The sequence below is a fragment of the Rhinoraja longicauda genome, chromosome 3 (genome assembly GCF_053455715.1).
Source record: "Rhinoraja longicauda isolate Sanriku21f chromosome 3, sRhiLon1.1, whole genome shotgun sequence".
In the NCBI taxonomy this organism is placed as follows: domain Eukaryota; kingdom Metazoa; phylum Chordata; class Chondrichthyes; order Rajiformes; family Arhynchobatidae; genus Rhinoraja; species Rhinoraja longicauda.
Window position 1 is genome coordinate 482,701 of NC_135955.1, and position 13,605 is coordinate 496,305.

The window sequence follows — 13,605 nt, forward strand, 5'->3', positions numbered from 1 at the left end:
AACTCTCTTTTAAATTCATCCAGTGAATTGGTCTCCACTGCCTTCTGTGGCAGAGAATCTTCAAATTAGGAGACCAAAACTGCACACAGTACTCCAGGTGCGGTCTCAACAGGGCCCTGTACAACTGCAGAAGGACCTCTTTACTCCTGTACTCAAATCCTCTCGTTATGAAGGCCAACATGCCATTAGCTTTCTTCAGTGCCTGCTGTACCTGCATAGTTATTTCAGTACTAAGGGAGTGACACTGTGGGGTACTGATGGAGGACTCAACGTGAGGTGGAACTTGTGGAATGACTCTGTGCTGGTACAGATGGAGTGACACTGTATCAGGGCGACTGGCAGTGGTCATTAAAGCAGGACCCTTCCCTTATTTCCGTTGGGTGATGGACTAGAATGATGCACGTTTCCTTGATCCACCTGCGGACTGTCGGCTTCTGAAGTGAGAGGTTGGAGATGTCGGCAAACAGTGTAACCTGTTGATTGGCGCAAGGTTTCAAAAGCCGGACAGGCCAGGGACTACAGAACATGATCACATTGAAAGACTGGAGCGACGAGGCTTGTATACACTGGAATTTAGAAGGATGAGAGGAGATCTTATCGAAACGTATAAGATTATTAAGGGGTTGGACACGTTAGAGGCAGGAAACATGTTCCCAATGTTGGGGGAGTCCAGAACCAGGGGCCACAGTTTAAGAATAAGGGGTAGGCCATTTAGAACGGAGATGAGGAAAAACTTTTTCAGTCAGAGAGTTGTGGATCTGTGGAATTCCCTGCCTCAGAAGGCAGTGGAGGCCAATTCTCTGAATGCACTCAAGAGAGAGCTAGATAGAGCTCTTAAGGATAGCGGAGTCAGGGGGTATGGGGAGAAGGCAGGAACGGGGTACTGATTGAGAATGATCAGCCATGATCACATTGAATGGCGGTGCTGGCTCGTAGGGCCGAATGGCCTCCTCCTGCATCTATTGACTATTGTCTATTCTCACCGCCCACTTTCCAATAATTTACCGTCGTGAAAGGTGGTATTCCGGTGAAATTGTGTAAAGTAAACCTGTGAGGATGAAGCCAGGTCTGGAGAGGCTGGCTGCAGGAAAACCAGGCAGGTTTTGTTTTCAGGTGGGAGTTGAGAAGATTTCATAAAACGCGAGGGTGGCATTTTCATTCCGAGCGTCGTGGACACGTGGATCAAGTTGCCAAGAAAGTGTTGAGATAAATCTACAGGCCGCTTGGAGAGGCCCATGGATAGGATTGGTTTAGTGGTATATGGGCCAAGCAGAGATAAGTGACACTAGCTTAGAGGTGGTATCGTGGTCGGTGTGGGCGAGACGGGCTCAAGGCCTCTTCCCGTGGTGCGCGACTGTGACTCCATCACCTTTGCCGCTGAGATGGATAGGCAATAGACAATAGGTGCAGGAGGAGGCCATTCAGCCCTTCGAGCCAGCACCACCATTCAATGTGATCATGGCTGATCATTCTCAATCAGTACCCCGTTCCTGCCTTCTCCCCATACCCCCTGACTCCGCTATCCTTAAGCTGTTGTTTGACTTGGTTGATCAGTCTGAAGAAGGGTCTCGACCCGAAACGTCACCCATTCCTTCTCTCCTGAGATGCTGCCTGACCCGCTGAGTTACTCCAGCATTTTGTGAATAAATACCTCTGCTATCCTTAAGAGCTCTATCCAGCTCTCTCTTGAATGCATTCAGAGAATTGGCCTCCACTGCCTTCTGAGGCAGAGAATTCCACAGATTTACAACTCTCTGACTGAAAATGTTTTTCCTCATCTCCGTTCTAAATGGCCTACCCCTTATTCTTAAACTGTGGCCCCTTGTTCTGGACTGACCCAACATTGGGAACATGTTTCCTGCCTCTAACGTGTCCAACCCCTTAATAATCTTATAGGTTTCGATAAGATCCCCACTCATCCTTCTAAATTCCAGTGTATACAAGCCTAGTCGCTCCAGTCTTTAGACGCAACCAGCAGCGGATGGGTAAACATGGCTCAACGAGACTTGGTTTAGCAGTTGAAAGTGTTTTTGTTTCCAGTAGGCATGCAGCATTCGGATGTAAACCATGATGGTATTCAGGGCCTTCATAACAAGAGGAGTTGAGTATAGGAGCAAAGAGGTCCTTCTGCAGTTGTACAGGGCCCTAGTGAGACCGCACCTGGAGTACTGTGTGCAGTTTTGGTCTCCAAATTTGAGGAAGGATATTCTTGCTATTGAGGGCGTGCAGCGTAGGTTTACTAGGTTAATTCCCGGAATGGCGGGACTGTCGTATGTTGAAAGACCGGAGCGACTAGGCTGGGATTTAGAAGGATGAGAGGGGATCTTATCGAAACGTATAAGATTATTCAGGGGTTGGACACTTTAGAGGCGGGAAACATGTTCCCAATATTGGCCGCACGCTGCGGCGTTTTGGACCAATTGCAGGTGGGACAGGGATGATTGGCTGATCCCAGTGTATAGGGAGTTGCGGTAGTCTAGGCGGGAGGAAATGGTCACACACCACCTGACCTCCACGTCAGCTGATACAAAGGGCAAGATATTTGCATCTCATTACCATGACTCATCGTCATGACATCGAGGGGGGGGGTGACGTCACAAAGCCACCTGACAACCGGCAACCAATGAAGCCGCCCGCCACCCCCCCTCTCCATGGCAACCGGCGCCCTGGTTACCGGGGACTATAAACAGCGAGAGGTGGTCATCGCCCAGGAGGTTGGTCAATGACCATGGATCCTGTGGCGTGGTTCCCAGAGCAGACTGCCCAGCTTGTTTGGCCAAACGCCTCATCGCCACAACTCCCCAACAAGCTCCAAGACCTGGCTTGGCTGGCGCTGAGGGTTCCCCTCCCAGTCACATCCTCCCTGCACCGCCGGAACCTCACTACCAGCGCACGCTGCCCTCGGGACGGCTGCTATGGAGAGGGTGCTGGGTGCAGCCCTGTCGAGGGAAGTGCCCTGTGAGAAAAGTGCGAGTCTTTGGCAAGGAGGTTGAGGTAGGACGGCATACCAAACGTTGGAGAGGGTGAGACGTAAAAAAGGAAATATCAAGCATGCTGATTCAGTGCGATGCTTGTAGGATGTGGGGGGTCAGGACACTGCTGGTGCCTCTGACTACTACAAGTTTTGTTCTCCTAATCTGAGGAAAGACATTCTTGCCATAGAGGGAGTACAGAGAAGGTTCACCAGATTGATTCCTGGGATGGCAGGACTTTCATATGAAGAAAGACTGGATAGACTCGGCTTGTACTCGCTGGAATTTAGAAGATTGAGGGGCGATCTTATAGAAACTCACAAAATTCTTAAGGGGTTTGTGAGATGCAAATGTGAGTGCTCACAATCACGATGCTGGAGACAAATCTAGAGAAACAAGTATAGTTTATTTGCAAGTCTGCAGAGTTGGGTGCCTCCCCTCTCGAGACACACCGAGGTCGGGAAAATCCCTTCTTTTTATTCACATCAATTTACAATTGTCACACCTTTAATTCCTCCCCTTTGGGCTCCTTCCAATCAGAGCACTGAGGTGCACAATCGACCGGCACCACCCCTGTTGCCTCCTACATCATTACATCGCATGTGCATTTAAATGAGACATCTTGCCATGCTGGGCGTTTTTGTAATATTCATTTATCTTATTAGGCAAGCGCAGTACAGAGTAGTTCATGCCCTTTCCCCTAGTTCTGTGGTTATCTTGTAACACTTATACTTGCGGTTCTTATCTAGCCGAGCACGGTCCTTCTCAGGGTCCTTAGTCTAAATCAATTATCCCTTTTTACCCCACTCTCACAGGTTGGACAGGCTAGATGCAGGAAGATTGTTCCCGATGTTGGGGAAGTCCAGAACAAGGGGTCACAGTTTAAGGATAAGGGGGAAATCTTTTAGGACCGAGATGAGAACGTTTTTTTTCACACAGAGAGTGGTGAATCTGTGGAATTCTCTGCCACAGAGGGTAGTTGAGGCCAGTTCATTGGCTATATTTAAGAGGGAGTTAGATGTGGCCCTTGTGGCTAAAGGGATCAGGGGGTATGGTGAGAAGGCAGGTACGGGATACTGAGTTGGATGATCAGCCATGATCATATTGAATGGCGGTGCAGTCTCGAAGGGCCGAATGGCCTACTCCTGCACCTATTTTCTATGTTTCTGTTTCTATGTAAGTGTGAGAAGTGTATCTAGGTACAGCTCCTGAAGGACTGTGTTGGGGAACTGGAGATGCAAGTGGATGACCTCAGGTTCGTCCGAGAAACTGAGTCGTTCCTGAACAAGTCCTACAGTGAGATTGTTACACCAAAGGTACTGGAAGAGAGAAGGTGGGTGACGGTGAGAAAGGGAAGGAAACATGGAGTGCAAAGGTCCCCGGGTATTGTACCTCTTGAGAACAGGTTCACCCACTTGGAAGCTGTCGGGGAAGAAGACGTTACCACACTGAGCGGCAGACTGGTTCGCGAAGCAAAACGTGCTGTTGATCCAAAACCAAAGAGGCCGACGTCAGGCAGCGCCGTGGTAGTAGGGGACTCCATTGTGAGAGGTAAGGTACAGACAGGGGTTTCTGCGGCAACAGGCGGGATTCGAGGATGGTGTGCTGCCTTCCTGGTGCCAGGATCCAGGATATCACGGACAGAGTGCAGGAAGTCCTCAAGGGCGAAGGTGAACAGCCGGATGTGGCCCGCGGGCCATAGTTTGGAGATCCCTGCCCTAGCCCCTAGAGCTCTACCTAACTCTTTTAAACCCATCCAGTGAATTGGCCTCCACTGCCTTCCGTGGCAGAGAATTAATTCCACAAATTCACAACTCTCTGGGTGAAAATGTTTCTTGTAACTGCAGTTTTAAATGGCCTCCCCTTTATTCTTAGACTGTGGCCCCTGGTTCTGGACTCGCCCAACATTGGGAGCATTTTTCCTGCATTGAGCGGACCTAGATCCAGGTCAGATGGTCACGCGTCACCTGACCTCCAACGTCAGCTGATACAAAGGGCAAGATATTTGCATCTCATTACCTTGACTCATCGCCATGACATCGAGGGGGGGGTGACGTCACAAAGCCCCCTGGCAACCGGCAACCAATGAAGCCGCCCGCCACACATCCTCTCCATGGCAACCGGCGCCCTGGTTACCGGGGGCTATAAACAGCGAGAGGTGGTTGGTCAATGACCATGGATCCTGTGGTGTGGTTCCCAGAGCAGACTGCCCAGCTTGTTTGGCCAAACGCCTCATCGCCACAACTCCCCAACAAGCTCCAAGACCTGTCTTGGCTGGCGCTGAGGGTTCCCCTCCCAGTCACATCCTCCCTGCACCGCCGGAACCTCACTACCAGCGCACGCTGCCCTCGGGATGGCTGCTATGGAGAGGAGACGGTGGCCCACCTCTTCACAGAGTGTGGATTTGCAAAGAGAGTCTGGAGAGGTTTGCAGGGGTCCCCGTCACGATTTATGCCGAGCAGCTCCGTCACAGAGGACTGTTCCCAGGGACGCATTCAGAGACTGACATCGAGTGCTGCTGGAAGGTCAAAGAAGCTCTTTGGACTGCCCGATCCTTGTTGGTCTCCCAGCAGAGCGAGCTGTCCGTGGGGGAATGTTGCTGACTGGGCCCGCTGCAGACTGCAGGCGCACTGAAGCATGGTGCAGCCAACGCCAAGGCCCTGTGGGGGAGGACCACAGTCTAGAGTCCTTCCGCTGCTGGACATGGGGGGCAGGGTGTGGTGGAGAGAGACGCCCCTCCAAATAAGGGAAGGGATTCCACGTCAGTGGGCCACATGAGTGGCAAGGGTGGGGGTAATTTTGTGTAATTGGTGTATTGAATTGCATGTATTGAATGTATATGGCAAAGATACTAGAGGAACAAGAGAGACACCAAAAGTAGTCAAGGTGCCATTTTAGTAGGCAGAAGGTAGGTTTAGACCATAATGGTGTATCCTTATTGTTTTGATGTGTTTATGCTTTTTATGCTTATTTGTTAACTGTATGTTTGTGTTGTCATTCGTGAGCGGAGCACCAAGGCACATTCCTTGTATATGCATACTTGGCCAATAAACTTATTCATTCAGAAACTTGCCGAAACATTTAAAAAGTAAAATAACAAAAATCTGTGAATTGATAGATGAGATATATTCTGCATTTTAATGGTGTCATCACACATACTGTTCCCCCACAACACTGATTACACTGCGAGAGGCAGAGCGAACGGCGGGTTTTGCTTATTAAAGTGGCTCCTTTGCATAATACACTTCAGTAAAGGCGATTTCAACGGAGTGGTGCATCTTGTTCTTCTGGTATCTTTGGTATATAGAGTCTTCGCGAATGTCGGATGGAGCTTTGTGAGGAACATGTTTTGTTTATATTTATTTCTCAAATAAAGTATATTTTGATTTTTTTTTGAAAGGTGACCGGGCGATCGGGTGTTTCTTGTGTGGGGGGGGGGGGGATAAAGAATCTCTCGGCCTCTTACTCCACAAGGGAAGCAGGCTAGATGCTGGGTCTCCAGTGTCTTTCAACCTCTCCCTCCTCATATTTTTGTTACTATTCTTATTTTTTGTTATTTTGGGTGAAGTCTCACTTTTATTTTTGTTACTATTTTCATTGTTTTTCCTCTTGTTTTGGCCGACGTTTTGATTTTGTTCTTCAGTGAGTCGAGCAATCTGCTGACCTTAACTAAACTGGTGGGCACCTGGATCTGGATGGGGTGCAGGTAGAAATGAGCTTATCTTGGGCATAGACACTGCGGGCGGGCCGAAGGGCTGGCTCCTGTGTACTGCTCTGGGTTGTGTTTTGTATTTGTTCTGTAACAGTGCAGGGCTGTTAGACAACAACAACCCGACCCCGAACACACTCGTAGCCAGTTGCTAACGTGCTTCTTGTCTCATTTCTCCCCTCCCAGCTTCGTGACAGCAGACTCTTGAGGTAACAGTTGCGCTAATTTCATCGCACTGTGTCAGTCGGCTGGTGGTTGGCATCTCACGAGAGAGAGAGAGAGAGAGAGAGAGAGAGAGAGAGAGAGAGAGAGAGAGAGAGAGAGAGAGAGAGAGAGAGATTGATACAAGATACAAAGAATTTATTAGTCAGGTATGTAAGAACATACAATATATATAAAATGAGATATATAAAAATGAGAGGAACACTGAACTTTTTAATGTTTATCATGGTTTGTAATAATACTATAATAAACAACTAAAAAGTGCAGTTCCTCTCATTCTTTATATATGTATGTAGATTTATAACTTTTTTGCTATTGAGACTATTAAACACTGCAACCTCCAAATAGGCTCCAAGCTATACAGACTTGGGGCATTATTTTTGACTTTGCACTATTGTTTATTTCTCTGTGTGTGTGTGTGTGTGTGTGTGTGTGTGTGTGTGTGTGTGTGTGTGTGTGTGTGTGTGTGTGTGTGTGTGTGTGTGTGTGTGTGTGTCTGCATGGAAAACTGAACACGGAGCGTTTTTGTTATTTATTATAATAGTATTATTAGAACCCATAATAAACAAAAACGTCCAGCATATATATATCTAGAACTTATTTGTTTATTGTAAACAACAAAAAGTTCAGTTCCTGTATGTATATATATGTTTTTTTTGTTTGACTTTCTTGTTGTTTATAATAAGCATCAAAGTTCTCTATCTCAAATATATTTATATATATATATATATATATATATATAATATATAATATCTATATATATCTCTATCTCTCTCTCTCTATATATATATAAAAATTAGAGGAACTGAGCTTTTATATATATATAGAGAGAGATAGAGGGGAAAGAGGGGTACTGGGAAAAGGGGAGGTCCCCCTCCCTACCCCTTCCCCCCTCCCCCTCCCCCCCTACCCCCTCCCTCCCATCTCCCTCCCCTTCCCCCCCCTCCCCCCCTTCCCACCTCCCCCCCTTCCCCCCTCCCCTCCTCCCTCCCTCCCCCTTCCCTCCCTCCCCTCCTCCCGGTTACAATGGAAACCCTACGAGGACGGGCCCAACGGGGAAAGAGGGGTACTGGGAAAAGGGGAGTTCCCCCTCCCTCCCCCCTTCCCCCTCCCCTCCCCCCTCCCTCCCCCCCTCCCTCCCCCCCTTCCCCCCTTCCCCCCTTCCCCTCCTCCCTCCACACCTCACTCCTCCCTCCTTCCCTCCCTCCCCTCCCGGTTACACTGGAAACCCTACGAGGACGGGCCCAACGGGGAAAGAGGGGTAATGGGAAAAGGGGAGGTCCCCCTCCCTCCCTCCCCCCCTCCATCCCCTCTCCCTCCCCCCTTCCCCCCCTCCCCTCCCCCCCCTCCCCCCCTCCCTCCCCCCCTCCCTCCCCCTCCCCTACCCCTCTCCCTCCCCCCTACCCCTCTCCCTCCCCTCTCCCTCCCCCTCCCTTCCCCCCTCCCCAACCCCCCTCCCCCTCCCCTCCCTCCCCTCCCCCCTCCACACCTCCCTCCTCCCTCCCTCCCCCTTCCCTCCCCCCACTCCCCTCCCGGTTACAATGGAAACCCTACGAGGACGGGCCCAACGGGCACACTTGTGCTAGTATATATATAAAAATTAGAGGAACTGAACTTTTATATATATATAGAGAGATATATATATATATATATATATATATATACAGATATTAGAGGACTTTTTTGTTTATTATGGGTTTTTAAAATACTACTATAATGCATAACAAAAAAAAGCTCAGTGTTCAGTACTTCCATGCGCACGCACAGACAGACAAATTCACAATAATGGTGCAAAATCAAAAGTAATGCCCCAAGTCTGTATAGTTTGGAGCCTATTTGGAGGTTGCAGTGTTTAATAGCCTGATGGTTGTAGAGAGGAAGTTGCTCCTGAACCTGGACGTTACAGTTTTCATGCTGCTTTACCATCTTCCCAATATCAGGAGTGAAGGATGAGCTTGACAAGGGTGGTGTGGCTCTCTGATGATGCAGGCTGCCTTTTTGAGGCAGGGACTCTTAAGGGCCTGTCCATTTTTAAGGCGATTTTCAAGGCGACTGCCGGCGACCAGGCTGTCGCTGCTCGTTTGCCAGGGTGTCGCAGGCATGATCGTGAGTCGTAGCAGATCTCGGCTCGTTGCGGAAAAGGAACCTGTTTTTAATTTTTCGGCGACAGCTGGCGTGTCGCCAATGACCGTAGCTTGGCGTGGGCGCTGTCGCGGGCTGTCGCCAGGTGTGGTAGGGTGTCGCCTACTGTCAAAACTGACAACTGTCAAAACCCATCCACAGAAGTCCAGCTGCAACAGCCAGCTGTGGAATAGGGGCAGAGACCACGATGCTATCAAAGGGGGGGGGGGGGGCCTGACCATACCGACAGCAAGGCCCCAAACTTAAAAAATATAAACAATAGCATCAGGAGTGCCTTCTAGTGTCTCTACTGCAGTGTTACAATATCACCACTAATCTTTACCTCATGTTGTTTAGAGTCATACAGCGCAAAAATGGATCCTCACGATATGTACCCAAGGAAAACGGCCTTTGGTGTTCGGGAAGAACAGAAGATTATTTGAAGATGGACATGAAGTGCTGGAGTAACTCAGCAGGACAGGCAACATCTCTGGAGAGCAAGCATGGAAGACGTTTCGGGTCCTAAGAAGGTTCTGAACAAGGGTCTCGACCCAAAACGTCAGCCATTCCTTCTCTCCAGAGATGCTGTCTGTCCCGCTGAGTTACTCCAGCATTTCTTGTCTATCTTCGGTGTAAACCAGCATCTGCAGTTCCTTCCTACACAGAAGCGTATTTGATGCGTGCTGCAAAAGGGTCTGGACACAGTAGGAATCAGGCAAGACGCCAGGTAAGTATTAACAGTAATTTTAATGCAGCAACAGAACATCCACTCTCTCCAGTCTCCAGCACGAGTTCTCTCTCTCGCCCCTCTAGGCAAACCCCATAGCTCTAGTCCCCTCCCCAGCCCTGTCCAACCTGTGCCGAGGGGGAACAACCCAGGGAGTGGCCTAATCCCCGGGCACCACCACAGGACCCCCCCCCCCCCCAAAAAACCGGAGGCACGAAACGGACAGGGGGACGTGTGAGACGAGCAGCCCGTGTGCGCACCACGGCGGGCGCAGGAATGAGAACCACTACGCCAGGCGAAGACAACCGCGGGGACGCTGGGGATAAGGGCCGGCACCCCGAAGGTGAGGCCGCACCAGTAGGACCAGGTGGCTAATGTCCACGTGCGCCGGCTTCAGCCGTGCAATAGAGACCGTCTCAGGACGACCCCCCATGTCCAAAACGAAGGTGGCAGAGCCACGCTCGAGCACCTTGAATGGCCGTTCATACGGACGCTGAAGGGGCGTCCGGTGAGCATCCCGGCGCAGGAAAACAAACGGACAGTCCTGCAGGGCGGAAGGGACATGTGACCGCACCGAACCGTGGCGAGACGTCGGCACCGGTGCCAGCGAGCCCACCGCCTCCCGAAGGCTTTGCAGGGCGGCCGATGGTTGTTCCGCCTGACCCTGGGCTGATGGAATGAACTCACCGTGCACTGTCAGCGGGGCCCCGTACACCAATTCAGCCGAGGAGGTGGACAAGACCTCTTTGGGCGCAGTGCGGACGCCCAGCAACACCCACGGCAACGTGTCGACCCAGTCCGGGTCAACAAGCCGGGCCTTCAGGACAGCCTTGAGCTGGCGGTGGAAGTGCTCCACCAGGCCGTTCGCCTGCGGATGGTACGCTGTGGTGCAGTGCAGGTTAACTCCAGTAGTTGAGCCATGGACGACCACAGCGCGGAGGTGAACTGCGGCCCTCGGTCGGACGTGATGTCGAGCGGCACCCCAAACCTGGCAATCCAGTGAGCCGCCAAGGCACGGGCACAAGGAGAGGCAGAAGTGTCTGACAGTGGAACCGCCTCCGGCCACCGCGTGAAACGGTCGACCAGTCAGGAGGTGGGTGAAGCCCCGTGAAGGTGGCAGCAGCCCTACGATGTCCACGTGGATGTGGTCGAACCGCTGTCGAGGGACGATGAACTCCTGGAGCGGCGCTCGCACATGCCGCTGTACTTTGGCAGTTTGGCACGGGATACAGGTGATCGCCCAATGTCCAACCTGTTTACGTAACCCGTGCCACACGAAACGGGAAGCCACGAGGGTCGTCATCGCCCGAATGGAAGGGTGGGCCAGCCCGTGGAGCACCTCGAACACCCGGCGCCGCCAGGCAACGGGAACGATGGGGCGCGGCTGCCCGGTGGAGACATCGCACAGCAGCGTCGCGCCCCCAGTGCCACAGGGAACGTCCTCCAACCGCAGGCCCGAAACGGCGGTACGATAGGCGGACATCTCCACGTCTGTCAACTGGGCGGCCGCCAGGGCTGAGTAGTCGATGCCATCGGCCACCTGCAGGACGGTGTGGACCGCGGGTCGAGACAAGGCGGCGGCCACTCTGTTGTCTTTGCCCCCGATGAAACGGATGGAGGTAGTGAACTCTGAGACGAAAGCCAACTGCCGCTGCTGGCGAGCTGACCACGGGTCGGACACCTTGGCCAACGCAAAGGTGAGGGGCTTGTGGTCAGTGTACGCGGTGAAGGTTCGCCCCTCGAGGAAGTGGTGGACTGCAAGGTAAAGGGCGAGGGGCAAAGGCACTGTAGTTCCGCTGTGCGCGGCTGAGGTGACTGCTGAAGAAAGCGAGAGGCTTCCAACACCCATCAATCTGTTGTTCGAGCACCGCCCCAACCGCCACCTCCGAAGCGTCGACCGTCAGGCTGGTTGGTGCATCCACCCGTGGGTGCATGAGCATCGTGGCCGTAGCCAGAGCTTCCTTGGCGTGTTGGAACGCCGCCACCGCATCGTCAGTCCACTCGACCTCCTTGCGCTTGCCCGCCATGAGGTGGAACAGCGGGCGCATGATCCGGGCTGCAGACGGCACAAATCGGTGGTAAAAGGCCACCATCCCAACGAACTCCTGGAGGCCCCTCACGGTGGTCGGGCGTGGAAACTGGCGCACCGCGTCCACCCTGTCCAGGAGAAGCAGTGCCCCATGCGGGGTCACGTGGTAGCCCAGGAAATTGATGGACGTCACCCCGAACCGGCATTTGGCGATGTTGATGGCCAGCCCATGATCGCTGAGGCGATGGCATAGCTGGCGGAGATGGGCAGCATGCTCCTGTATCGAGCGGCTCGCCACCAAAATGTCATCGAGGTACACGTACACAAAGTCCAGGCCACGGCACACACAGTCCATAAGCCGCTGAAAGGCTTGCGCAGCGTTCTTGAGTCCAAACGGCATACGGAGGAATTCGAAAAGGCCAAATGGCGTCACGATGGCCGTCTTGGGGACGTTGTCTGGGTGGACGGGAATTTGATTGTAGCCACGCACCAGATCGACCTTAGAAAACACCGTGGCCCCAGCCAGGTGTGCGTTAAAGTCCTGAATGTGGGGGACCGGACACCTGTCAGCGATGGTGGCAATGTTAAGCCGACGGTAGTCACCGCAAGGGCACCAGCCACCGTCTGCCTTGGGGACCATATGGAGCGGGGACGCCCACGGGCTGTCTGAGCGGCGCACAATACCCAGCGACTCCATAAGGCGGAACTCCTCCCGAGCGAGACGGAGCTTGTCCGGTGGAAGACGCCGCGCCCGGGCATACAAGGGCGGGCCAGTAGTGGGAATGTGATGCTCCACCCTGTGCTTCGGGGCGGAGGAGTGGAACTGCGGGTCCAGGATTTTGGGGAACTCAGCCAGAATGCGCGAGAACGTAACGTCCACGGACGACAGGGGCCCATCGGGCAGCACGACCGGGTCGCCCACCCAGAGAGAAACAGGCTGCAAGGTGACGGAGTGCACCAAACACTGCCGCTTAACGTCCACGAACAGGGAATGTGCCCGTACGAAGTCCACACCCAGCAACAGCTGGGACACATCCACAATGACGAATGGCCAAGAGAAGCTGCCCGCTCTGACATTGAGGGAGAGCGTGCGCACCCCATACGAGCGGATTGGAGTCCCATTTGCCGTGGCGAGGAGGGGGCCACGTTTACCACTGCGGAGATCAGCACATGAAGGGGGAAGAACGCTCACCTCAGTCCCCGTGTCCACAAGGAAACGAGCCCCGGAGCGGCGATCCCACACAAAATCGCCATGAATCTGGCCGACCGCCGAAGCAATCACTGACGGCCGGCCCCTGCGTTTCCCGGGAACGAGCAGGGCTGCCGGCATTGATGGGCTGAAGGTCCCCAGCGGCGGTGAAGTAGCACTGTCCCACAGGGCAAACTGCACCTCGGCCTGGTCAAACCAGAAGTCAGGGTCGTGGGTCCACAGGGGAGGCAGCTTCAAAGCCACGGCGTGGAGAGCGCACGGTCGGCAGGGTCCATGGGGTGGGGTCCGGCAGGGTCCACGGGGTGGGGTCCGGCAGGGTCCAGAGGGTGGGGTACGGCAGGGTCCAGAGGGTGGGGTCTGGCAGGGTCCAGAGGGTGGGGTCGGAGCAGGGTCCACGGGGTGGGGTCCGGCAGGGTCCAGAGGGTGGGGTCCGGCAGGGTCCACGGGGTGGGGTCCATTGTCGCGGCCATTGTCGCGGTCATTGTGGTCATTGTCGCGGTCATTATGGTCATTGTGGTCATTGTGGTCATTGTCGCGGTCATTGTGGTCATTGTGGTCATTGTCGCGGTCATTGTGGTCATTGTGGTCATTGTCGCGGTCATTGTGGTCATTGTG